This window comes from Gopherus evgoodei, chromosome 2 (genome assembly GCF_007399415.2).
Source record: "Gopherus evgoodei ecotype Sinaloan lineage chromosome 2, rGopEvg1_v1.p, whole genome shotgun sequence".
In the NCBI taxonomy this organism is placed as follows: domain Eukaryota; kingdom Metazoa; phylum Chordata; order Testudines; family Testudinidae; genus Gopherus; species Gopherus evgoodei.
In genome coordinates this window covers 138,362,959-138,386,397 of record NC_044323.1, presented here as the reverse complement: position 1 = coordinate 138,386,397, position 23,439 = coordinate 138,362,959, and the positions used below count along the sequence as shown (strand labels likewise).

The window sequence follows — 23,439 nt, the reverse complement described above, 5'->3', positions numbered from 1 at the left end:
CTAGATTTCATTTAAGATCTCACATCATATTCTTTGGTGAGCCAGAATGCACATACCAAGATCAGGATATTCTTGTAAACCTTTTGCCAGTTGGCACTGAAGGCATCAGGGGTCACAGTGGAAATATACAGAAAGTCACAATCTTGTTCTAAATCAGCATTATGCTCCCAGATCTTTGGGGAACAAAGAAGATGTGCATAATACAATTTTTAAAAAAGTGAACATCTTTACTAGAACCATGAAATCATTTCTGTTTATATAAAAAAAAAGAGGTAAATTAGGGAATAAAATGAAATGGTATTTTACTGGAGCAAATGCAGACTTAAAATCATAGTTATTGACCCTGAGCTATAAGCCCAACACTGCCTATGCTCATTGGAGCATTGGATCTACTTAGATAGTATTTATAAACTGGTGCACTGTATATCTATTAACAGCGGGACAAAAGCAAAAACCTCCATGTTGTTCAAACACATGGTGGGTGTAATTTTTATTAACTAGAAAATGGTTATTGTAGACAGAAATCACTTAGTGAATTGGCTTGGGAAGTAGCATTAAAGACACTGTTTCATATGTGCCCAATTTTATATTTGAGCATCATGCTGCTTCCTTTCAGAGTTTAACTGTCAAGGAAAAAAAACTGAAATGACAAATGCTGACACCAGTTAACCTATTCCATGTGTTCTGTATTTGAAATCAGCAATTTCTGACAGTGGAGAAACTTGTGAGGAAAAAATTGCTGGTCAATAATCCAGATCTTGCTTTTTAAAAGGAGAATATTAAAAAGGAGAGTAGGGGGAGAGCTATTTTAATCAAAACACCATTAAAGTAACAGAACACAGATGTGTCCCTTCACAATGTAATGTCTGGCATGAACATTCAATGTGGCCTGTTTTATTCCCTAGCCCCAATCTATTTTTAAAGCTTCTGTATACAAATAGACAGTCAGTGTGAGCTGATATTTCTGTCAGGAAACGCTGCCTTTTTTACTCCTACCTACCCCTCAAAAAGGACACTGCCTTGTGTACTTATTAGGTATTTGCATTTCACTCTCTTTAGAAATGCATCATATAAATTAAGCTAGCTATTCACTTTTACACATAGTAATAAAAGACATATCTGCACGTCAAAAATCTGACCATTACATTCTTTTATATGTTCACCCTGTAGCCTTGCAGAGGACAGAGAGCTAGCAAAGATACCCAGAGAAGAGAACATACCCAGAGTCTTCTAATCTAACAGCTTCCACTTCGTTCATAAAAGAATCAAACTAGTTTTGATGGCAAAGGGGAATGTGAGGGCACAAATTCACTAATTACAGAATAATGCCTTGCTGCTTAGCTCATAGTAGCTAAGGTTATTCCTCGCCTGGGAGCTTTCAGAATAGGATCTCCTGAACAGGGAGACATGGAAAAGGATTTGATGACTGCAGCCCAGAACCCAATCAGAGTTCATCAGAAGACCAGAATATAAAACTCTTTTAGCATCAGATACTGCCCCCTGAACCCTACTCAAGTTGAGACGTACATTATCACAAGAATAGTCCCACTGAAATCAGTGAGACTTGTCATGAAATAAGTTACTATTCAACATGAATAAAGATAGCAGAAGATGGCCCTTAAATAGCTCCTTGTTCCATATCCAATAGAAAAACACTTCAGTCGAGGTTTCTCAAATACAGGCACCCCCCACCCAAATATTAAAAACTAAGAAATTCAACTATCAAATCCCCTCACAGCAACCAATTAACCAAAGCTTACATAAAATACAATCCTCACCTGGCATCATTCAATACATGTGCATCATACAATCATAAGCAAATACTCCAGCAAAGTACCTTAACCTATACTGCTGCAGCAATTCAACCATAAAATGTGAGACAAACTTTTCTATCTATAAGAGAGTTTCTAGTCATCATTGACCATGAATATTAGAAGTTTGTGCAGCTGTGACATTTTATGCAAATCATTTGATAGGCTAACTTGTATATAAACATAATATTCAATTAGTCCTAGCTCAAGCAGTGATGGGTTAGGAAATGGAGCTACACAAAATTTGTTACCCGTGGACATCAGGGTAGGAGTGATGGTGGTGTGATGCTGTATGGATTACATAGGGAGGTGGTGGCATCTCCATCCTTAGAGGTTTTTAAGGCCCAGCTTGACAAAGCCTTGGCTGGGATGATTTAGTTGGTGTTGGTCCTGCTTTGAGCAGGGGGTTGGACTAGATGACCTCCTGAGGTCTCTTCCAACCCTAATACTCTATGATTCTATGCAAAATGTTTTTCTGAACCCCAAAGGGTTGTATGAAATATGTGGGACAGTTTATAATATTGTTGATACCAATATTGTAAAATTGCAAGGAGTCTGACCAGATATGCCATGTAAGGTAACTGTAAAATGTTATGATTTGCAAAGTATGATTATCTTGTTTATATGTTCATATCACCTTTGTATTGTAAGTTATAGAAATGTATGGTATATCTGTATTTCCAAACTGGTGCTGTGCATTTCGGTGACACCCCCAAGCAGATTGGCATCAGCACTGCCTAGATGGCCCATCAGGGGACATCACCTGTACAATGAACTCATTGAAAGGGTCAGGGGCTTTACCTAACGACTCGGCAAGGCAGGCAGGGACAGGCCTATGGCCAGAACTCTAAGGCTTCCAGGCCATGTGCTGGGCAGCTTGTGTTTGAAGAAAAGGAAATTCAAGCTAAATGGCAAAAGACTATAAATGGCAGCCGCATCATCTCCATTTTGTCTTCACTCCTGCTTCTTACCTCTGGAGGAGTTTTTACTACAAACTGAAGCTCTGAACAAAGGACTGAATGACCCATCCAAGCTGTGGATGTGTTCCAGAGGGACTTTCAAGCCAGAAAACTCACCTATACTGCTAAGAACCTTATATATGGACTTTGAAGTCTTTATATCAGGGATCAGCAACCACTGGCACGCAGCCTGCCAGGGTAAGCACCCAGCGGGCTAGGCCGGTTTGTTTACCTGCCGCGTCTACAGGTTCAGCCAATTGCAGCTCCCACTGTCTGCAGTTCGCCACTCCAGGCCAACGGGGGCAGCAGAAAGCGGCAACCAGCTTGTCCATCAGCCCACGCTGCTTCCCGCAGGCCCTCCGGGGTGCTTACCCTGCTGGGCCACGTGCCAAATGTTGCTGATCCCTGCTTTTTATGTCTGTGACTGCTTTACCATTTAACAACTCTCTTCTTGCTCTTTCTTTTTTCTTTATAATAAACCTTTAGTTTTAGATGCTAAAGGATTGGCTGGCAGCATGGTATTTTGGGTAAGATCCAACCTAATATTGACCTGGCAATGTGGCTGGCCCTTTGGGGTTCAGAAAAACATTTTGCATAGCATCACAGAATCATAGAAGATCAGGGTTGGAAGAGACGTCAGGAGGTATCTAATCCAACCCCGTGCTCAAAGCAGGACCAACACCAACTAAATCATCCCAGCCAGGGCTTTGTCAAACCGAGCTGTAAAAACCTCTAAGGAAGGAGATTCCACCACCTCCCTAGGTAACCCATTCCAGTGCTTCACTACCCTCCTACTGAAATAGTATTTCCTAATATCCAACCTAAACCTCCCCCACTGCAACTTGAGACCATTACTCCTTGTTCTGTCATCTGGTACCACTGAGAACAGTCTAGATCCATCTTCTTTGGAATCCCCTTTCAGGTAGTTGAAGGCTGCTATCAAATCCCCCCTCACTCTTCTCTTCTGCAGACTAAACAAGCCCACTTCTCTCAGCCTCTCCTTGTAAGTCGTGCCCAGCCCCCTAATCATTTTCGTTGCCTCCACTGGACTCACTCCAATTTGTCCACATCCTTCCTGTCATGGGGGGACCAAAACTGGATGCAATACTTCAGGTGTGGCCTCACCAGAGCCGAATAGAGAGGAATAATCACTTCCCTCGATCTACTGGCAATGCTCCTACTAATACAACCTAATATGCCGTTGGCCTTCTTGGCAACAAGAGCACACTGATCACTCATATCCAGCTTCTCATCCACTGTAATCACCAGGGCCTTTTCTGCAGAACTGCTGCTTAGCCATTCAGTCTCCGGCCTGTAGCAGTGCATAGGATTCTTCCATCCTAAGTGCAGAACTCTGCACCTGTCCTTGTTGAACCTCATCAGATTTCTTTTGTCTCAATCCTCCAATTTGTCTAGGTCACTCTGGATCCTATCCCTACCCTCCAGCATATCTACCTCTCCCACCAGCTTAGTGTCATCCGCAAACTTGCTGAGAATACAATTTATCCCATCATCCAGATCATAAATAAAGATGTTGAACAAAACTGGGCCACTCCACTTGATATCAGCTGCCAACTAGACATGGAGCCATTGATCATTACCCATTGAGCCCAACAATCTAGCCAGCTTTCTATCCACCTTATAGTCCATTCTTCCAATCCATACTTTTTTAACTTGCTGGCAAGAACACTGTGGGAGACCATATCAAAAGCTTTGCTAAAGTCAAGATATATCACATCCACTTCTTACCCCATATGCACAGAGCCACTTTTCTCATCATAGAAGGCAATCAGGTTGGTCAGGCATGACTTGCCCTTGGTAAACCCGTGTTGACTGTTTCTGATCATCTTCCTCTCCTCCAAGTGCTTCAAAAAGGATTCCGTGAGGACCAGCTCCATGCTTTTCACAGAGACTGAAGTGAAGCTGACCTGTCTGTAGTTCCCCGGGTTCTCTTTCTTCCCTTTTTAAAATATGGGCACTATATTTGCCTTTTTCCAATTGTCCAGGACCTCCCCCAATCGCCATGAATTTTCAAAGACAATGGCCAATGGCTCTGTAATCACATCAGCCAACTCTCTCAGCACCCTTGGATGCATTAGATATGGACTCATGGACTTGTGCATATTCAGCTTTTCTAAGTATTCCTCAACCTGTTCTTTCACCACTGAGGGCTGCTCACCCCCTCGCCATACTGTGTTGCCCAGTGCAGTAGTCTGGGAGCTCACCTTGTCATAGTCAGAAGAGTTTTCAAACAACACCTTACCTTACTGCACCTAGGTGCTGAGTGGGAGCCAGGGAACTGGAATGCACTGGAGGGGGCTGTGTGATTTCTCTCTTTTTTTTTTTCTTTTTTTTTTTTGCTTCTTCATAACCAGTGGTGGGGATCAGGAGCACAGTCTGAGGAGTTTAACTTTAGTGTTAACCACCAATTTTGTGAGTGTCTGCTCTCCCTTTTGCAGTGTGCTCTGACCTTGCTATTTCCAGCAGAGGCTGCCCCAGGCACCCCTGTGCCATAGTCGGGTAGGTGGGAAGATATTTGAGGAAGCTGGGTGGGTGGGTGAGTACTTCAGGGTACTACGGTATCTTGATGCTGGGTTTGGTGGGTGCTGGAAATCTGAGGACTCTCGCAGATTAGCTAGTAGCTGTCTGAGGTGCCAGAGATGCTGGGGTAGCTGGAGGTGCTGCTAGAGTAGGTTCATGTTTACTGGTTGCCTGGGTTCCTAGGATGTGTGGGATTTACTACTGGTTGTCTGCAGGGTGCGGGGGTGGGTTGCTGTGTGCCTGGGGCTTGCTGGGGTTGGATTGGTAATAAGGTGTTTGGGCCTGTTTTCTGGGGTGTATGAAAGAACCTGGGGCAGTATCCATCCCTTCACTTTGTGCTGCTATCAGCACAGCAAATACCTGCAGACTGGCTATAGCTATGCTTGGAAGGCTTAGATTTTGTGTTGATAGATATCAGTAAATGTCCATTTCCCTGTATGCACACAAACCGACAAAAAAATATTTCCACTGATAATCATCAACATCTACAGAGAGGCAAAGGAAAAAATGCTACTTGTGAACTTCTTAGACTTTAATGATCTTTACTTTGTATATTTTGGAAAGTGATGCTGACAATCTGTGTTTTAATGATCCGTCCCCCTCACCCCAGAATGCCCTCTACTGTGAAAATTTAAATAAATAAGAATTCAGAAAAAATGCTTAAAACCCATAATTTTGCACAACTGTGAAAAATTTAAATCACTAAAAATTGAAAATATGCTTAAAAATAAATGTTGAGATATATATATATATATATATCAACATTTATTTTTAAGCATATTTTCAATTTTTAGTGATTTAAATTTTTCACAGTTGTGCAAAATTATGGGTTTTAAGCATTTTTTCTGAATTCTTATTTATTTAAATTTTCACAGTAGAGGGCATTCTGGGGTGAGGGGGACGGATCATTAAAACACAGATTGTCAGCATCACTTTATATATATATATAAAGAATTCTGCCAAACTTACCTACAACTCAGCTGCAGGCATCCAAATCCAGCTGAGATGTGGGCAGGCGTGAGAGGGCTGCCAAACATATGAGTGTCACTTGAGCTGCCTGATATTTGGAAGCTCTGTATTTTACTCTTCATTGGGCAGCTGCTCTGCAAATTCTAGACACCTTTAAATGCACACACAGAAAGCCAGCATTCCTAACTGCCCATTTATACACCTGGGGTCACCAGCTAAACACTCTAGTCACAGTTGGGATTTTAAATCAATCACGTGACGGGGGTGGGGAGGGTGAACTCATCTTTTTTGAATGCTGGGAGTTAGCAGTAGTGCATATGGTGTTTTTTATATTGAATGCACAAAACTAACATTCAGGCAAAGTACACATTGAGAAGGAAAGCTGTTAGAACCAAGAAATGCTCTGCTCCCCGAGAGTCTCCATTTGATGGCTTTGTTAAAGTGGATTATAATCTTCCGCACATTGTAGGGTGACTTAATTTATCATCTGTTTCAGTAAGAAAGAAGTGTCCTGTAGGGCTGTAAGATGCAGAGGGGTAGCAGAAAAGTAACAGATTCAGCCTCATCTCCAAAAGAACCTGCTGCAATCCCCTAAAACAAATACTATGGGACCCATGAATCTCTCATTCCCTCTGCATCAATCCCTCCGATACAAACTCCCAGAAATAGTCAGGGCTTCAGTTCTTCTGCAATCCCTCCCAGCCAAGCTCCCCTGACAAGCCTTGTAGATACTATTCCCCTTTTGAACCAGAGTAGATGGTAACATTTATTTCCATTATTCTATTCTGTGGTATTCAACAGACGCTTTAAATCTCTTTCTTGCATTGTTTCCAGACCATCTTTTCCAATCTAGTCCCCAGTCCCACAAAAGTAATTCCATCCTCCACAAGAAGACAGATTTTTTTTAATTAAACAAATGTAAATTGGCTTTTGTAAATAAAGGAAAGAAACCAGTATTTGAAAGATATCACTTGATAATCTCCCACCTCACTTCTGAAAAATTTTAGAAATGGAGAGAGGTAAATAGAGGTGTCCCCAGGAGTCTGTACTGGGACCAGTTCTGTTCAACATATTCATATATTGTCTGCAAAAAGGGGCAAACAGTGAGGTGGCAAAATTTGCAAAGAATACAAAACTACTCAGGATAGGTAAGTCCAAAGCAGTCTATGAAGAGTTACAAAGGGACCTCACAAAACTGGGTGACTAGGCAAAAAAATGGCAGATGCAATTCAATGTTGATAAATGCAAAGTAATGCTCACGGGATTATGTTTTCCAAACTATACATATCAACTGATGGGGTCTAAATTACCACTCAAGAAAGATCTTGGAATCACTGTAGATAGTTCTCTGAAAACATCCACTCAATGTGCAGTGGCAGTCAAAAAAGCAAACAGAATGTTTGGAATCATTAGGAAAGGGATAGATAATAAGACAGAAAATATCATATTGCCTGTATATAGATCCATGGTACACCCATATCCAGGAGCGCCGCCAGCTTTTTTGCTGCCCTAGGAGGCGGAAGGTCCCACCCCCGAAATGCTGCCCCCAACAGAGGCTGCAGAAGGTCCAGCCACCGCCGTCGCCACCCCCTAAATGTTAGTGCCCTAGGTGACCACCTAGGGCGCCTAATGGGTTGTGCTGGCCCTGCCCACATCTTGAAAACTGCATGCAGATCCAATCACTCCATCTCAAAAAAGAGACAAGGGCAACCAAAATGATTAGGGGTATGGAATAGCTTCCATTTGAGTAGTAATTAATAAGACTATAACTTTTCAGCTTGGAAAAAAAGACAACTAAGGGGGGATATTATAGAGGTCTACAAAATCTTGACTAGTGTGGAGAAAGTAAATAAGGAAGTGTTATTTACTCCTTCTCTCATAACACAAGAACTAGGGGTTACCAAATAAAATTAATGGGCAGCAGGTTTAAAACAAACAAAAGGAAGGGTTTCTTCGCACAATGCACAATCAACCTGTGGAATTCCTTGCCAGAGGGTATTGTAAATCCTAAGACTAGAACAGAGTTCAAAAAAAGAACTAGATAAGTTGCTGGAGGATAGGTCCATGAATGGCTATTAGCCAGTATGGGCAGAGATGCAAAACCATGCTCTGAAGCATCCCAAGCCTTTTTGCCAGAAGCTGGGAATGGGTGACAGGGGATGGATCACTTGATGATTCCCTGTTCTGTCCATTCCCTCTAAGGCACCTGGCATTGGGCACCAGCGGAAGACAGGATACTGGGATGGATCCACCATTGATCTGACCCAGTATGGCCATTCTTATGTTCTTAAACAGTTCCCCATTTATTAGCCACACTTGTTTAGAGATTTCCCCATGCTTGTCCCAAAGCCCAACTATACGCATTGAGACACTAATTATCACACAGTAATGTTGCCTCTTGAATCTCTACTTGACTTCTTTTATTTCTATTTTCCCCCTCTCTCTCTCTCTTTCCCTCACCTTCTTCTTGTTGTGTATCACCAGGAGACTGTGCTCCTAGCCACTCTGTTCTCACTATGCTGCAGCTGCATTCTCCAGTCAGCCCAGCAAAGTGATGTAAGGCCCAAAATGGCAGTAGAGACTTCATCTCTCACACAGGTACCATCCTGATTTCACTGCTGACTTCACAGTGCTGGGCTTTGTACTAATAGAATGACATCATCGTGAGGAGAAGAGGTGGGAAACTGCCTCATTTCATCTCTATATCATTCAAAGTTATTTGTTGAGTTATATGAATCCATAACATGAATCAGGTTGAGAGTTGCTGTAGAATCTTACACACAGTAAGTTTCAGTAGGATTCATACAGGCCAAGATTTTCAAATATAAGTGCCTAAAAGCTGGTCTTCTCAACCCATATTTGGTCAGATAATTAAGCACAAGTGAGGAATCCTTCCTGGAGAGTAACCTAAATTTCTAATCATAGAGGGCCCAGGTGGAAAAGCTGCTCCCAAATCTGACAGACCTCCAGGGATCCCTTGGAAGCCAAAGTCTCCTACACAGCTGTTCTGTGGCCCTCAGGAGCCCATATCCCACTCCCTAGCAGCAGAACTATATTGCCTGCTAGAGACTGCCCCCCTCTAGTTGCAATAATTCTTGGCAACGCCAGCATAGGATACATGAACATTAATACAGCCAGGAGCTTCACTAATTTTATTTAGTATCAGAGGGGTAGCTGTGTTAGATCCTGTAAAAGCAACGCCAGCATTGGATACATGAACATTAATACAGCCAGGAGCTTCACTAATTTTATTTAGTATCAGAGGGGTAGCTGTGTTAGATCCTGTAAAAGCGGCAAAGAGTTCTGTGACACCTTATAGACTAACAAACGTATTGGAGCATGAGCATGTGATGCATCCGACAAAGTGGGTATTCACCCATGAAAGCTCATGCTCTAATACGTTTGTTAGTCTATAAGGTGTCACAGAACTCTTTGCCACTTTTAATTTTATTTAGTATCTTCTGTGGAAAGAGAAGAGGGGTGAATACATACATCCCTAGGCCTGACCCTAGGTCCACTCTCTTTTCCCCTGGCCCACCTCAACTGCACTCCACAGAGCCCTCACTTGGTCAAGGGACAAGGGGAATGGTGTTCTGGAAGTATGCAGACTTCCTTTCCATAGTGAGGAGGTGATATCTCTGTATGGAGGAACCAACTATGCAGAAAACTAAATGGGGTTTATCTAGATCAATGGTAGGACAATGTTCCTGTTATTAAGCCTAAATTTTCATTAGCTTAATTGGATCTCCTGACTTCTAGTTATATTCCTGTGACCTTGGGAGCCCCTCAGTGCCAACTGGAAGAAGCCCACCATACTGTAACTCACATCAGGCCTGACACACTCATTAACCCTGTGACATTGCACTCTATATGATTTTATGAAAATATGCTAATGAGTGTGAATATAATGTAACTGCAATATGCTTCATGCAAAAGGTCTCTGGTAAGGTATCATTACAAAGCTTATAATCTACTGAGTGGGGTCATCCTATTTGTATGAATGTATCATTCTTGTATCTAAAACGAGAAATATGAAACATAAGTCTGAGGGCCTATTGTAATTATGCAAAGTGTGGGCCATTAATGGTGGTTTGGAATCTTGATGGCTCCCATTAACCAGGACAATTGTCTGTAGATGGCTCTCTTTACTTGTAAGTCTTCCTGTATACCTGCGTGCTGGCAAGTGGGTAATGAAGTCTTACAGTGACGTGATCATGTCGCCTGAACTGGACTCCATCGTTAACCTGGTACCTTTCTATTTAGAAAGCAGGGAGTGGGGACCCAGAGAGACAAAAGATTCCCACCTTGTGCCAAAGCCATATAAGAGGGTGGAACAGAACAAAGAGGGCTGCAATCATGAGAAATCACCTAGTTATCACCTGAGCTGGAACAAGGGCGGTACCGGGGAAAGGATTGTGCCCAGACTAGGAAGGCATCCAGACTGTGATAGAAGCTTATTGAAACATCTCTGAGGGTGAGATTTTATCTGTATTCAGTTTTCTTACTGTCTTAGGGGGTTGTGACGGGTTGGATCACAGAAACCCCCTTGGGGCTGCCAACTGATGTGCCAAGACTACTTCTGCCCCTGCTTTCCCTGCCAGCTTGGGACTCCAGCACCTGCGTGTTTTGTTTTATTTTGCTTGGTAATTCACCTTGTTCTGTCTGCTATTACTTGGAACCACTTAAATCCTACTTTCTGTATTTAATAAAATCACTTTTTACTTATTAATTAACCCAGAGTATGTATTAAAACCTGGGCGGGGAGCAAATAGCTGTGCATATCTCTCTATCAGTGTTACAGAGGATGAACAATTTATGAGTTTACCCTGTATAAGCTTTATACCGGGTAAAATGGATTTATTTGGGGTTTGGACCCCATTGGGAGTTTGGCATCTGAGTGTTAAAGAAAGGAACACTTCTGTTAGTTGCTTTCAGTTAAGTCTGCAGCTTTGGGGCAAGTAATTCAGACCCTGGGTCTGTGCTGGAGCAGACGGGAGTGTCTGGCTCAAAAAGACAAGGTGCTGGAGTCCCAAGCTGGCAGGGAAAGCAGGGGCAGAAGTAGTCTTGGCACATCAGTTGGCAGCCCCAAGGGGGTTTCTGTGATCCAACCCGTCACAACCCCCAATACACTGTTGTAATAATATGTATCTGAAAGACATCCTAGGTTTCATATGTAAACTGATAACATTCTAATCCCAAAAATCATTGTGCAATGTACATATGGGTTGTGTAGAAGGTGTGTGTGTGCTGGAAATAAGTTGTTTAAATGTGTTTAGAAGGCAGTGTATAAACCCAGTCTACACTACACAAATAAATGGATGTTTACCCGACTGATCGGTTTGATTACAGGCAGGAGACAATCAAAGTACTTTTACATGTAAGGCAAATAAAGCTATCAAGGGGGGAGAAGACAATTTAGTGACCAAGCAGGCAGAGAGAATCTTCATCCCAGGAAGTCTTCCTGACTCTTGAGGCAGAGACAATGGACTTTGGGGAATATAAGGGGAGCATAATGACATTTTAGTGATCCATCACTTACGGAACGTATGATACAGCCCCCTCTGAGCCTGTGAAAGTTGGCTCCGCTAGCCTAGAGATGGAGATGCTGATAACTTGATGTAAGTAAGAAAACTGCTTAGACAAAGATTGTAACTTGCTAAAATTAAGACATTAGAATGTGTGTTTTGTTTGTAACCATATTTGTCCCTTTTTCTCTTGCTTAGTACCGCTTACAATGCTGTTCTTTTCTTGTTTTATTTCAAAACCATCTCAATGTTGTCTCTAAAAGTGAAGTGTGAGGCCTCAACTAAACTAACAGGCTGTTGTGTGCTCTTTCTCTTTGGAGGCAGCAAACAATTTCTGAGAGAGTCCGGTGAGAGGGTCTGAACATAGCAGGGAGATGTCCCTGGGACTCAGGAACTGAAGTTCACTGATTGTTACCTTCAAGGCAAGGTTGATACTGGCAGAGTCTCGAGGAGTTTGCTGGCAAGGAATGCAGGCTGGAGTGTCAGAGAGCTCACACACAGCTTAGTATCAGAGAAGCTCTCACTTGTTGAGACAGAGGTGTAATGGTTCTGGGTGTCTTGAGCAGAATGGCACAAGATTTCATCCAAGATGGCCCTCTTTGGTATTTAGGTCCTTCAGATATTTGTAGTAACTTATCACATCCTCTCTTCGTCAACATTTAATTAAACTACAAATAATTAGTTTTCCTAATCTTTAGTCATGTCAACCCTTTGAAGCCATTAACCATTTGGGTTCCACATCCATGCAGCATGACCTGCACAGTGTTTCTTCTGCTTTTTCAACAACTTTGTGCTGAGGAATCCCAAAATAGACAGTATATAAAATTCCAGGTATGGCTTTACATTTTCCCAAAGCAGAACTTCATTTTCTCTTCTGTACATGGCCCAGTGCTGAGGGGTGCTGAGCGTCCTCAACCTCCTCCTGAAGTCAGTGAGCCCTTAGCAACAAAGGAATTGCCAGAGTAGATCAGACCTGATGTCCATCTACTCCATTATCTTGTCTCTGATCAGGTGATTCAAAAGAAATTGTCAGATGCCCACAGCAGGCAGATGTGCATAATCTGATCCCTCCATTAGGTCCCATCCTGATCTCTAATAGTTAGAAGTTGGCTTAAGTCCTGAAGCATGAGATTTAATATCTCTTCCAGAATTTTTATCATTAATTATGAGAACCCTGGATATTTCTGTCATCTATATAACCATCCAATCCCTTCATACCTCTGAGGATCAAGCTTGTATATTTATACAGCCACTGTATGTACTTTTATCATTTGTCTGCACTCAGTGGTGTTTGCTGGCAATTTAGTGAAAAAAATTATCTAAGTCATCTGTAAATGCAATTTAGTGCTCATTAGCCCATCTTCCAGAAATTTGTTATAAAAAATAAAAATACCTACTGGCTCTTCTATTTTTGGCTCTTGAAAGCAATAATGCTACAAGTGTCATTACTGTTTAAAACAATATAAATTGGCAAGTACAAAAGCTGCTCTCTCAGGAATATGACTTTCAAGAATGGTATTTCCTGCAATGATATCATTCAACATTTTTTTCCTGATCATCTGTAGAGCATTGGATAATAGAATTACCTGCTGCATTTCTGAACTGCCTATTAGATATTGCAATATTCAGAAGTACCAGTCAGAGAAAAGACAATGCAGAGGACAATTCTTTCTGGCTAATATGTTGACTGCAGTGTTGTTGTAGCCCTGTTGGTCCCATGATATGGGAGAGACAAGATGGATGAGATAATATCATTTATTGGGCTGCAGAAGTTAGTCCAATAAAAGGTTTACTTCACCCACCCTGTCTCAGTAATATGTTGGTGTCATTCCTGGAAGTTATTGATTTCAGGATAATTTGAGGAGCAATGTAAAAGCATTGCAATAGTCACTGGTGCTGCATGTGGGATACTGGCAATCACCTGGATGCACCAGCTAGGAATCCTTCACTTAATGTAGTACACCTCTACCTCGATAGAACACTGTCCTCGGGAGCCAAAAAATCTTACCGCACTATAGGTGAAACTGTGTTACATTGAACTTGCTTTGATCCACTGGAGCACGCAGCCCCACTTCCCCGGAGCGCTGCTTTACTGCGTTGTATCCACATTTGTGTTACATCGGGTGGCGTGATATTGGGGTAGAGGTGTGCTTTGCCATTGTTACTCACCATATCAACCATAGGAAGGGGTGTCGATATGAAAGTGTGGAGATTCCTGGTAAAATAATCACCTGTAGCCCTGGTTTATATTTACACTTAGGTCCCTTTACGCTGTAAAGTAGCCTCAGTGCAAATGAGACTCTGGCCCTATATGTTCTGTCACCAGAGGCCAAGATTCCATGAAAAAAGGGAACCAATGCTATCCGAGGAAAAACAATGTCTTCCCTCAGTCTCCCTCGCACTCTCTGCTACGGTGAGAATGCAGAAACTGGATTCAATATACTTTATGCATAACCATGAGAGGGGCTCATTGTTATACTGCTCATGGTTCCACAGCACTTTTTTAACATGCTTCAAGGCAAACATGTCAGGAATGTACGCAATCTAAAATGGGAAAAGGTGAGATTATTTTAACCTTAAATATGACAAAAGAATGATTGATTAGCCATCAGATTATTTTAGCCTACTCTATGGGGTCACAGTAGACTGGTGAATCTACAGATACCAGGCCATAGCTGTTACAGGACATGAATAAATAGCACAGTATATTGATCACTGTAATAAATTTTATAGAAGTACAAAGCCCCAGACTCCTTTGCTTTCCAAACAGAGGAAGTCAACACAAATTGAACTCTATATATCAAAGCTGTACGGACGATTGACCCACGCTATGCTATATATCTTCTATATCATGCATAATGCTTAATTTTAAGTAATGCATCCATGAATAGGCCTTCAAATCAAAATATGGGCTTAAGAACTTAAATAAAGACTAGGACGTCTTTCTAATACTAAAATTTTCAACGCTGCAAAGCAATGATGCACGAGAGTCATATAAAACAACTGCTGGAACGGACTTGTCACAAGATATTCTACTGATTTATATTGTAATTGTTGGGTGCCAGTTGGCTATATTAGGGAAAAAGAAAGTAGGGAGAAAAATAACTGTGGTACATAAAGTTCTGGTTCTGAAACTTCTGAGTTTAAGATCAGATTCATATTCACTTTTTGCAAAATCAAAACCTTTCCTTCTTTCCTCTGCTCCTCTTGTTTTATGTAAAGAGAAGATGGAAGTAATTCAGACTGGCAGCTGCAGGCAAATTTCGTGGTAAAAATAGGAACTAAGAGCTTGGAGCTGATTCACAAGATAATTTCTTTAGCACTGAGGTTTATGCTCAGAAAACAGATTAGTGGAGCTTTTAGTTCACTGGATGAAGTCCGGAAGAATCAATTATGAAAAATGAGATTTTTCATAAAGGGTATATAATGCCCAACATTATTGCAAAATCTCCGTTTCTTGCCCAGCATTTTGGATATTTATAATTTAACACATTTGATTCCAAACAATCCACAGGCCACTGTTTTGGTTTTCTCCAGCCCAGGAAGAAAAACTCCAACAGGTGAAAACTCAAAAGCAGAGCTGGTCAAAATATTTCAAAAATTCAAAATGTCACTTAAAATATTTCCAGAAAAAAGAAGGCAAGACACTAGGGATAATTCCATGTCTTTCTTCTAATCCTGGAAAATCTCTGTGACAGCTGTGACAATGTCCTGCACAAATCTTATTGAATTAAGTTTATGTGTTTGAAGAGTTCATTATATTAAGAATGCAAACATTTCTGAACTAATGAGGGATTGTATATATTTCCATGAGGAACAGGGCCCCACAGCCCTCCAACAACTAAAAACAGTGGGGGTGGGCAGGTAGGAAAATTCACGTTGTAACTTCTCAAGAGAGCTATCACTACCTGGAGAGATGTTCACATATATTGGTTCAAAATGGATCCTCCAGGAACCAAAAGACAAAGAAGGGATTTCTGGTTAAATAACCTGAGTTAAAACTGACTCAAGGCCTTCTTTCTGATCCAGCAAACAGACAGGAACTCAGGTCAAAGGCGGTGCCAATCCTTGGGGAAGAGTTTGAAGGATTTTGGCCTTCTAATCCCACATAAGACTGAGGTGCTTATGCTTAGCTGAAGTTGAGATGAATGTGTGACCACAGGAAAAACCCGTGTAGGGTCTCAAGAGCTGTTCACCAGCCAGAGCCTTTGCTGGAGTGAGGGGGTGATCTATGGTGAGCTTGTTAGCATGCATGTAGGTTCTTTGATTGTTTTAATGTGTTTCTCTTTAATTCTTGTACCTTAAGAATAAATGTGCTTGCTTAGAAATGTATAGTTTTACCTATGGTAATTACACTGTATAGCATCTCTGAGGAGAGCAGCAAAGCAGGTCTGCCTAGACAGTCCATCATTTGTTGGGGATATCACAGTATTGTCAGGGAACTGTGCAGCCTGGAAATACTTGATCAGGAGGGAGAAAGTCACAGGACCCTAGAGTGGGTACCCTTGCTGGACCATAGAAGGGGAATACAGGTGCAGTTGCCCTAAAATGTGACAACCACAGAGGCCAAGCAGATGGTCACAGAGAGTAAACTTTTTACTCAACTCATTTATGCAGTTGAATCATACTCACACCACATAAGCTGAAACTTTTATACCAAAGTGACACAAGGGCAGGGCTGCAGTAGGAAAAACAACCAACAGAGGGGTACGCTCACATCAATATGTAGCTCTTAAGCATACCTATACCCACAAACAGTCAGACACTTGAAATTCTGCTTGGCCCTTACGCAGGTGGATATTAGGGGGAGAAGGCGTTAAGAGCCTCCTTCGCCCACACCTCCTTTCACAACCCACATAAAAGCTATGCAACATTGTCATCCCTGTAGTCAGAGACTGCTCTGTAATTACTCCCTGAGGACACAGCAAAGGGAGGTAAGGGATGGAGATTTTCAACAAGTAGGTGAAGCAAAGACTCTTTCCTCATACTCAACAGAACTGGCCAGCTACACAGTGAGGAGCATGCTAAAGTAGTATGATAGTTGTGCACTTGTCCTATGCTTTGATGAATTCTTCTCTGAGGCAGAATGACTCTTATATTCCCCTGGGAGTGAGTGTAAATCCACGTTTATGCTGCCCTGCATCACCCCCTAATGCAGGGCTGTACCTAATAGGAACAGAAATATTTTTAAATGTATAACCAGATAGTGTGAACTGCAGTATTTAATCATAAGGTTTGAGTATCATATAGTAATGTTAAGGAATCTTAATACAATGGAAAAGTTTTCAACTAGCAATAATCATACCTCAGATTAACTTCATTGGTTATGATACTGCCACTGCGCAAAGTTTGTTTTCAGTCTTAAAGAGAAACATGAAGGCCAAGCAAATAGCAATCAATAAAATGGATTAAGAAAATGAAACATATGATGGATCAAGTAAAGATAAGACAGATGGACCTTATCAAGACAGGTATAGAAGATCAGGGGACCTGTGTATGCTATTTGTTGACAGAAAGGTTTTAGATTCTTAAGTCACAGAAATAATAATGCAGATATCTAGTGGAATACAGGCAACCAAAGAAGTTTAGGGAAATACTGTAGGATTCCCCCCTCCCTACTCCGATTCAATTAATTCTATGTTAAGCCTTGATCTATTTTGTAACAATGGACCACAGCTGCTTATATGCATGATAAATCTGGAAATAAAACTAGCGCAATGTCAGCTTTTGGAGCGATAAACTCTAGGTTTCTAGTGTTTCTGCAAAAAGTATGTTTAATTATCTCCTGAAGATAAAAGACACAACAAAATTAAACAATGATCATTTTATTACTATTTATTATTCAAAGATCACTTCAGAAATTTAAACTCTAGCAAAGAATCGTCTCCAAACTTGTTTACAAAACTATGCCACCACTGTTTCCCTGGGCTTTAAAATGTAATGAGTCTGAAATACTGTACTGCTGCTGGATTTTGAACTGATATAAAAGAAATATATTGTAGGTATTAATCCTGCATTGGTAGGATGTGGAGCAACAAAATGGCCTAATAAATCTTTTCAAAACTCGAATTCTACATTCTTTGCTAGCTATTAGCTGCTCAGGGAGCACAACACTCCAGGTCTATTCTCAACTGCTTCTTTATTAACTGACAAAATAATCCCCAGGGAGCAGGCTAGGGTTGCCAACCCTCTTAGTTTGGCCAAGAGTCTCCTGGAATCCGGCTTGATCTCCTGGAGGCTACTAAAGCCAAAACCGGAAGACTGTAGACCACTAGAAATCCAGCAGCGCAGCAGGGTAAGGCAGGTTCCTACCTGCCCTGTCTCTGTGCACTGCCCCCACCCCAAGCACTGACTTTGCAGCTCCTATTGGCCGGGAACGGGGAACAGTAGCCAATGAGAGCTGTGGAGGTGGTGCTTGCAAGCAGGGGCAGCAACCAGAACCACCAGGCTGCCCATGAGCCTAGGAGCCACTGCTGGACATGCCATCAGTCCCGGGAGCCAGCTGAGGTAAGCAATGCCTGGCAGGAGCCAGCACCCCAATCCCCTGATCCATCCCTGAGCCCTCTCCTGCACCCACACTCTCTCCCAGAGCCTGCACCCTGAAGCCTCTGCCACATCCCAAACCCCCTTACACCCCAACCCCCAGGCCTGAGCCCCCTCCCACACCCAAACTCCCTCCCGGATCCTGCACCACAAACCCCCTCCTGCACCCAACCCCCTACCCCAACCCTAAGCCCTCTCACTGAGCTCTCTCCTGCATCCAAAATCCCTCCTGGAGCCCACACCTCAAACCCTCTCTCACACCCCAACCCCCTGCTCCAAGCTTGACACAGAGCCCTTTCCCACACTCTGAACCCTTCAACCCCACCCCCAGCTCAGAGCCTGCACCCCATCCCACACCCCACACCTCTGCCCCAATCCAGTGAAAGTGAGTGAGGGTGGGGGATAGCGCATGATGGAGGGATGGGGGCGAGCACGTGACAGAGGGAGGGGGGATGGAGTGAGTGGGGAAAGGGCCTTGGAGAAGGGGTGGGGCAGGGGTATGGCCTTAGGTAAGGGATGGGGTAAGGTGGAGCAAGGGTGTTCAGGTTTGTGCAGTTAGACCATTGCAACCCTAGACCAGGCAAAACTCCCTGAAATACCTGTTTAGGGACTATCCTAAAATAACTATCCTGAACCCCCAAGATACATCCTTCCCCTCAAAGTTCAACCAAAATTCTTGATAGGAAAATCAACACCTCAATATAGTAACTAGAACTCTAACTAGAGGTGCAGGGTAGGCTACCCAACCTCATATGGTAGAAAAGGGGGATTATTCTGTCCCAAGTCACACACCCATCCTCACCTGCAGATTTAAGTGGACATGGGCCTTGTGTCATCTTGTGGATTGGCAGCATACTGGAGTAGATGTTCCTGGTGTATCCAGGACAGGCAGATATTTCACAGGGGTCTCAGGACTGAGAATCCCTCAAGAGGTCCGTTCCAGTACCTGCTTCAACAATAGATTACCTCCTCCAACTCTGAGCTTGGGTAAACCACAGAAACAGTAGAGGCTGCTGATCCACCACCACAATTGGAGATGGTGAGTCCTTGGAACCTGACTCAGGTTCCTGACATTCTCCAAAGGAAAAAAGATGATTGATATGCCATCTCCTACAGCAACCTGGCCTGTAGCTTTTACGATTGTGCCAAATAACTACTTGGGCATTCCCACAAAATGGAGAACTCAAAAAGCACTCTAGGAGACAAAAAGCAAGTGCCCTGTTGATGGTTATAATATAGTTTCATATTCTCTTGATGTTGACAAGCCTGTTTCTGCAGGCAAGGTTTCCAGAAACGCCAGCAAGTTAGAATCAGTTACCTCATCAGTAGTTCTGCAGGTAATACCACCATCATGGCATGAGGGGTTGTTCTATAATTACTCAAAAACTGAAACAGCCTAGACCACAGCAACCTCTCAATAAGCTTCCTCAGTCCATTCTTAAAAGACTGAACAGCCCTTTCTGCCAACTCATGTATGGATGGGTGATAGGGAGCAGATGTTCTGTGTTTGATCCCATTGGCCCTCAAAAAGGCCTGGAATTCTTTCCTGATAAAGACACTAGCATTGTCAAAATCCATGGTGTCAGGCAATCCATGTGTGCTAAACAAGCAACAAAGTTCCTCAATAGTTATAAATGAAGTAGCTACTCTGACCAGAATGACTTCCACTCACTTAGAATATACATCCACCATTACAAGCAATATTGACCTAAGGACAGGAACAGCATAGTTGGAGTTGTCTGATCCAAAGCTTCCTGGCCATTCCCATGATAATACATTTGCTATTAGAGGCAATTTTCTTAACTGCTGCCATGTGGGTCAGCCCAGTAATACTTGCTCTATCTCACCTGTGCCATCAGATGTAACTTCTGGTCAGAGTTTTCATTTAGATCATCCCAGGGTAAGTTATGTGCAGTTCCTCCAGTATTAACTTTCTTGCCTGGAGAAATATTATGACTCCTGATCCCCAGAGAAGAACACTGCTTTGGAGACTTAATTCCCAATGCCTGTGAAAATCTGCTTAGTGGAGCTTCTTGCACTCCAGCTAAAACTAGCAACACTTCTTGAGGTACTGGAAGGTCTTCTGGTGTTCAACCCACCAGCAGCCAGCTGAGGCTATCTGCATTAGCAATTGCCGCTCCAGGCATATAGATCAGCTATTATTGGTAGGCTGTTATCAATAATGCCCAATGTTGCAAGCATACAGAAGCTAAAGGGGAAATAGATTTGGCTTCCCCCAGAAGTCCTAAAACTGGCTTATGGTCAATTGTTATAGTGAATTGTTGCCAATAGACATATTGATGGAACTTTCTGACAGCAAAGACAATAGCCAAACTTTCCTTATCTAACTGGGAATGCCATTGTTCTGCTGACAATAAGGAGCATGAGGCATAGCAGAGTGGCCTGTCAGTCCCATCTTCCATTTAATGCAAAAGTACTGCGCACACTCTGTAGCGTGAAGCATCACAAGTAACAGGGCATGTTTGGGGTCAAAATGCACCAGGAGTTTGGCTGACTTCAGACGTTCTTTGGTTCCTTTGAAGGTCATCTCCTGATCCTTACTCCCAATGCCATTCTGCTCCTTTTATTAGCAATGCATGAAGGGAGGGCAGGCTGCATTAACAGATTTTTTTTAGGAATTGTCCATAATAGTTTTAAAAGGCCAAAGTTTTTGGAACTGGAATTTCTCTGATGGCGTTAACATTTTCTTCTAGTGACTGCAGTCCTTTTCTTTTCCAAAACACAATATCCTAACTAAACCACCTCCTGGCCATAAACACATACTTCAAGTGCTTAGTGACAACTCAGTTTCCCTTAACCTTTGTAGGACTTCACCTAGGTACCACAGGTGTTCCATTTCTGTCTCTCCTATCAGGAGATCATTGTCTAGGTATACCACAACATGGCACAGTCCAACCAACAACCTTCCATGATCCTTTGGAAGATAGCAGAAGCAGACAAAATCCTGAATGGTAAGCGGGCAGTGGCGGATTACTGTATGGTGATCAGTTGGCAAGAGCAAATGGGACAAATGCCCAATTTTGCCAAAAAAGTCAGGAAGTCTGTGGCCAAAATGGGACATATGGTCACTCTAGGACGGGGTCCCCAAACTTTTTCAGTCACGCTCCCTCTTACTCGGTCTGCCTTCCCACCCCTCCACACAGGAGCCAGGGACAGGAGCCGGGGCCTACAGTTGGTGGTGGCTATGAGTGGGGCTGTAGCCGGGAGCAGAGCCATAGCTGAGGCTATGGGCAGGGCTGGGGTGGGGTCAGAGCGGAGGTGTACGTAGGACTGGGCCCTGCTGCACTCCCCAAACCATTCCTCCATGTCCCCCTAGGGGGTGTTCCCCACAGTTTGGGGACCACTTCCGTAGGCTGTGGTATGAGCTGCTCAGGGAGTTCAGGAAGCTGTGGGGAGCACTGGACACCGCATCAGCCTTGGGTAAGGGGCCAGGGGGCCTCAGAGTAGCCCCAGCCCACGTCCACCTAGGCTCCCTGGACAGTTCTTACCATGGCCTGGCTTCTGGCCACACCAAAGGGCAGAGTCTTGGGGGAAAGGGGAAGAGCAAGGGTGGGGCCCCATGGTGGAGCGGAGTTGTGGGAGGCCCAAATGTTCTTTGGGGCCAGGGCCCCAATATATCTTAATCCACTTCTGTAAGCAGGTGTACTGCTAGAGCCACTTATGTGTATTGACAGTGCCAGACTCTCCAAGTCTTCCTCCAGATTAGTGGTTGGGAAATATGCAACATATCTAGCTTGGTAAACAATACTCCACCTGCCAGCTTGTTGTATAGCTCTTCTGTACAAGAAATGGGATAGTGCTAAGAGTGGGTAGGCTGGTTTGCAGTTTGTTTGTAATCAATGAATATATGTACCTAGCCCCCAGCTACAGGCACTACCAAGCATCCAATTCAGAGAATTTCAATGGTTGGATAATCCCTGTGGTCTCTAAATGCCATGATTCCTCTTCTACCCTAGTTTGTAGAGCATAAGGAATGGGGCAACCCTCGCAAAAATCAAGGGCATGCAGTGGGATCTACATGTATTTTCACCTTGAGATTCTGGAGTTCTCCCAGTTCTTCTCTAAATACTTGCTTATGGTTTTCCAAAAGGTCCCTGATCTATCCTGTGCTTAGATGATACAAAAGTCCCAGAAGTCCAGCTTTAAAATGGAAAGCCAATTCCATGCAAAAAGCTTTGGCCCTGCCACAGCTACTACTACAAAGAAAGGGAGATGAGTCCTATCAACTTCCTCGACTTCCACCCTTCTCAGTATAGGAATTTTGTCACTGGTGAAGGACTTCAGCATAGCTCAGATAGAGGATAAAGTCAAGTTGGGACACTGTCACAGGGTCCACTCACTGCTAGAGCACCTCCTCCTGGACACTCTGGGGATTAACTCCACTCCAGGTGTTGTGCCATCCTCTGGCGGTCTCTCAACCCATCATCCTCTCTCACCCTGCTGCCCCTCTCACTCCAGTTGCCTCTTTGTTGAAGGAGCATCAGCTGGGGACCCTGACCTGGAGAAGGAGGAGGAGCCAGCTGAGTTGTGTGCTCTCTTGAATCAAAAGGATTCTTGTAAGAAACTGATCTTAGTCAAGCTACAGCTTGATGCTCCTTCCTTGGCCAGAGGGCCAAGTCATTATGGTCCTCCCCTTCAGGGTATCAGAGTCTTTTGAGGCAAATTGTCCCAGGCAGTCTGTTCTCCACTGCCTGGTCCATGCCACTTCCCCTGTGGCTGGTAGGGGAACTCAGGCCTGCCATCTCTACTCTGGGTTACAGCTCAGGGGCCCTCTCAACAGCAGCCAACGGCTATCTTGTCCCATATATTGCTGTTTTTCCCCTGTGCCCTTCCTACCTCTCTTCCCTTCTCCAGATTTGCCAGCCCAAACTCTCTCCTTGAAGAGAGGGACTGTGGGCTTCTTGCCTCTATAGCCCCAGACACACCTCCTTTCTACCAGAGAAGGACTGCAGCCTCACCTCCATGACCAGCTTCTGGGCTTTATATAGGCCCCTCCTATTCCCATCCAGCTGAGCCTCATTTAATTAATCTCTGTTCCTTGGCTTCTCCTTCAGGTGCAGCGTTGGGAGT

At 43.3% G+C, this 23,439-nt stretch overlaps 1 protein-coding gene and 1 pseudogene across 1 annotated transcript in view; both read right to left on the bottom strand.

Annotated features, from left to right (window-relative positions):
- The window catches only part of LOC115644989, a 258,015-nt gene that overhangs the window by 210,014 nt on the left and 24,562 nt on the right, over positions 1-23,439 (bottom strand). The gene's annotated exons all lie outside the window — the stretch shown is intronic.
- On the bottom strand, positions 17,005-17,155 carry LOC115647370 (annotated as a pseudogene).